At 37.1% G+C, this 4,838-nt stretch overlaps 1 non-coding gene across 1 annotated transcript; it reads right to left on the bottom strand.

Moving 5' to 3' along the window:
* Positions 1–438: 438 nt before the first annotated feature.
* On the bottom strand, positions 439–510 carry LOC130466664 (small nucleolar RNA snoR60). The gene has a single exon (XR_008926835.1). It is a non-coding gene; the product is annotated as a small nucleolar RNA snoR60 (small nucleolar RNA).
* Positions 511–4,838: the final 4,328 nt, after the last annotated feature.

Genomic DNA, 4,838 nt, shown 5'->3' with positions numbered 1-4,838 from the left:
TTTTGCCTGCACTATTGTCAAACAACCAATTTTTCTAAGAAGAAGAACACAATCTCCTTTATCTATAGTCAATGCCCCCAAAACACATAAAGACAAATTATAGGCATGACTGTTGAAACATGTCTTATTGTCGTCAATGGTAAAATAGCTTAGTCCACAGAAATTGTTCCCAACAATAAGCAATTCTAAATCAACACGAAACCCACCAGTATACAATCAAAAGAACCATCTATTTTCACTTAAACTACCACCCTTCTTACCGCTCTATAACCCCAAAATACCAATGCTCCTTGCCAAGCTTCATACATGGAAGCCAAGAGTAAATTCATAAGACGATAAAGATGGTACAGGTGTATAAAGACCTGAATAGGACTGGAAAAACTAAAGTGAAATTACAAAAATAGATAAGAAACATTTTAAAGTATTAAAAAAGTTTGGCACATCAGATAGTCGGAGTTTACATCACCCATGAAGTCTTGAAGGGGAATCCGATAAACTCATCATATGCTTGCTTTAATGATAAGAGGTAAGATTAAAAGGAAGTTAAAACTTGAAGGTCGAAATTAGACCAACTTGAGAGAAGAGATTAAATAAAGAAGTCAAAACTAAAGAACGGTCATTAATGTACGGTTCCTTAGGTTGACTTCTGGTAACTCAAATTGTCATCCAACAATATACTGACTCACTTAGAAACCATTAGACAATCAAAGTATTGACTCACTGGTAATTGGAGTCAGGTACTGAAGACATCGATTTCACGGTTGTATGAGAAGGAACATGAATTGCCTTCACCTGCATGTAGCATTTACTGCTGCTTAAGAGATGCGTCAATCAATATCTGCATATTTCAACAACATAATTCTTCAATGGATAATTGTCTAATTCCGCCAATTAGAGTGCTTACATCGCCAATTACACACATCTACATTATAAAAATCGAAAATGTTCGCCTATGCCAACTCAAATATCCAATCAAACAAAACCCTAGCTTTAAAATTGATATCATAAAGCCTAACGAAAAAACCTAATCAACAGAGGAGAAGGGAGAGAGTCAGGAGAGAAACCTTGGTTTGGGGAGAGCGAGCGTTTCTTCGCGTAATTTATCCTTAATAGACTGAGCTTGAAGCTCCGTTGCTTTCACCGCCGCATCAACCAATCAAAAGATCTTGAAGTAGAAACCCTAGAAAATGCAATCCAGATCAAATTCAAGCTCAACAAATCCATAGTCAGATTACATAACACAACATAACCTTAAAACATCAACAAACTTCCTTAATTGAGAAAAAAAACTACAACTCACAAAGAACAAAAAGAGGAGAGAGCAAGAGAGACCTCGAGAGGAAGACAAGCCATAATTCAGATTAACACTTTAGTCAAAACCAAATTAAACAAATATATTGAAGAAAAAAATGGTAAATCCGCTAAAAGCCTAAAGCAATTGAAAGTGGTAACAGTTTATTCGGATTTGAAGAGCTTACCATTAAGAGCCGTAGAATCTTTGCAATATTTGAATTAAACCCTAATTTCTTAATCTAATAGATTCAGCCTCCCTTCATTCGTGAATTGTGTGGTCAAAAAAATTGCCATGGGAGATGGCGGATGTGAGTAATCTCAATAAGAAAAGAAAGAGGAAAGAGAAAAGGGTCAAGGCTGAAGCAAGGGCTTGTCAGGTACTTTACTATTGAATGAATCTAGCAAGTTTTCTACAAAATGAGTTTACTACATTATCTTTAAAATGTCATAAATGATATATTAGAGATAAAACCTTTTACTGGACCTCTCACACAACTTTTTGTTAAACTGGTTCTATTAAATGGTAGCAGACCCATGAAAATCAAGACATCTTGAGTTTGAATATTAGGGTCCCTTATTCCAAAGAAGATGGATGTAGTGTGCACAGGATATGATTTCGAAAATCCATGCCAACATGATCTTTAAGTGTTCTTATTGTGTGCTTGCATTAAATCATCCCCAACTACTTGGTATGCAAATTTGACAGGACCCAAGCAAACTGGTAAAGATAAATAGATGGATAGGTGTCAGAACATTTGGTAGATTTTCAGCATGAGGACGACAAAAAGGACGTATTCATAGCGGAAAAAAAAAATCAAATACGCCAAGGTTATTCCAAATTAGAGTTCGGATTTTAGTTTTTTTAATCATCTAATCAGCACAAGGCAGAGCATATGAAGAGAGAAAGGAACCTGGATCCTGATCCATTCTTAAAACCCCTGGACAACTACACAACTACTCCTTCCAAATCCAAGCTTGATATTGCTTTTATATCACCCATGCCCTGTAAAAACCAAATATTTAACCACAATTAGAAGTTTAATGAGATCAGCTGCATGTAACAAATTAACAACTACAGAAAATCTTCCCGAACACAAATCATAACCTCGGCTAAATAATCATATAGAGTATGATTTGTACTTTCCTCAGGTCCTCTCTCAACTAATCCTGTAAAAGCACCCCCGCCCACCCAAACAAAAAAGACGCAAGATGTTGAGAGAGAAAGAGGAAAAGAGAGACCCTTCTAATTTCCCAGACATCTACATAGATATTCTCACTCATTTAACCAAGTTGACACGGTGAAAATATGAATGCTACATATGAAGTTTGAACAGAAGAATTGGTAAAGGGCATATTCCCTGGCAAAAAGTTCCCTAAAACAACCGTCGTCTTCTAAAATTTACAAGACTTTCAATCCCAATACATTAGTCAATTACAACTTCAAGGACCAAGAAACAGATAGCTGGAAATCAAGCAGTTTTAAGGCAAATGTACAAGACTGACATTCGTGAAAAAGGAGGGAATCCGTTAGATTTAAGACCTTCATGTTACCTTTTACTCTTTTGCTAAACATTCAGAAACATCACTTAGTAAATTAGTCCAACCCTTGTCCAGTTCGAGCAAGTAAAATATATCCAAACCTGTCCTTGGCACACAGAGCATATTTACAGCTACTGGACATCCAAGAAAAATGCATATTTATTACCCAGAAAGGAGATAAGGAAACTCTCATGCAACCCACTACATTTATGTAATGCGTAGCAACGAGATGTGTCATATGATATACTTCCATCAACTACCAGTTCCCGTACCTTGTATCTTTCTGCGTCAATAGGTGTATAGTGTGGCACAAGAGGATCTAAATTTAGCAAGCAACTTTCAGAAGCAGCATTTCTGACAAAAGGATGTCCCAACAGCTGAACATCAGTAGGCCAATCTCGAGGGTTTCGCTGCAAACATCGCCGAATGAAGTCCTTTCCTTCATCTGAGAGATGATCAGGGACTGTAGGAAGTTCTTTGCTGTTCCAAATTTTGAAGAGAGCTGCAACCTTCAGAAAAACCTAAAATAAGAATGATTTAACTCATAAATTCAGTGTGTGGGGGGACTGGGAGGGGGGGAGGGGGTTGGTTGGTTGGTTGTCCAGCAAGAAAGATCCGTGCACAAGAACTTGTGTCTCAAGTAGAAAAGTACACGTTTTTATATCCTCCAACCCATCATTCAAAATAGAATGAGAGTTGTATGAACAAGATCACAGTTCTGAGATGAAACATCGATCATAAATTAACACCTCAAGAAACTCACCCCTTCATATTGACTCCTTGGAGGTTTTGCAGTCGCCATCTCTATTACACTACACCCAAGGCTCCATATATCAACAACAAGGTTGCATCCGTTTGAGTTTTTAATTACCCAAACAAGTAAAATATTGATTACTTCTGGAAACCCTGCGTGCCTTCTCTCAGCAAGCTTTGGAGCTATATGGAGCACATGATTCAGATCTTCCCCTACAATGCGTAAAAAGTAAGCTTAGAACTCGGGAATAGGACATGATGCAGCACTCCATTAATACTCATTACAACATTCCCTCAGTAGATAAACACAATGAGTTCATAGGGAAAACAAATTGAATATACTTTACAGGGCAAACAATATACTCCATATTTTGTATAACTTTATATCACTCCCCTACCTCAATAAGGAATTTGATACTCAGGTTATTATTACCCTACTATTATTGTCTCGCAAATTAACAAAGCCACGCTCTCTCACAGCCCAAGGACAAAGGTTCTCCTAGTTAAATCCTTCCATTATCATCAACTTAGAATTTTTTGTATAGTGTTCCTAGTCAAGCAACTCTGTTGAACTATTTTCCAATAAAACAGCACCTGCAGAAAGTCAATCAAAGAAATCCAAGGATGCTAATGAAGGAAATAATGCCCTTGGTCCAAGTATGCATTCTATGTTAAGTCTAATAAGTGCGGTTCAGTATTAATTAACAAGTTAATAATTCAGTGAGATCAAGTGAGCTGAATGCCTAGCTAGAGGCCGCTTCAGTTCAAGTGGAATTAATGATATTAATCCACAGCTTACTCTTGACTGAACCCGTAGGGTCACACAAATAGTACGTAAACGGATCAAGTATTTAATGGCATTAAATACTCTATCTATGGATATTCGGAATCGACGGATCTTGGTTTCAGTGGGAGCTGAGATCGTCACAAGCAAGAAATGAATACTCCGGAAACGATGATATTGCCGGAAACGGAAATATGGATCGTATCGGAAATATAAATATTATCCAAGTCGTAGATGTTGCCGGAAACGGAAACATGGTACGTATCGGAAAATATTATCGGAAATGGAAATATTGCCGGAATCGGAAATATTGCCGGAAACGGAAATATTGTCAGAATCGGAAATATTATCGGAATCGGAAAATAATTCCGGAAACGGAAATATTAAATATTTGTTCAAAACGGAAATTGATTCCGGAATCGGAAATATTAAATATTGTTCGTATCGGAAATGAATTCCGGAATCGGGA

This window comes from Spinacia oleracea, chromosome 1, assembly GCF_020520425.1.
Source record: "Spinacia oleracea cultivar Varoflay chromosome 1, BTI_SOV_V1, whole genome shotgun sequence".
NCBI lineage: Eukaryota > Viridiplantae > Streptophyta > Magnoliopsida > Caryophyllales > Amaranthaceae > Spinacia > Spinacia oleracea.
The sequence above is the reverse complement of the archived record's forward strand: the minus strand, read 5'-3'. Positions and strand labels throughout refer to the sequence as shown.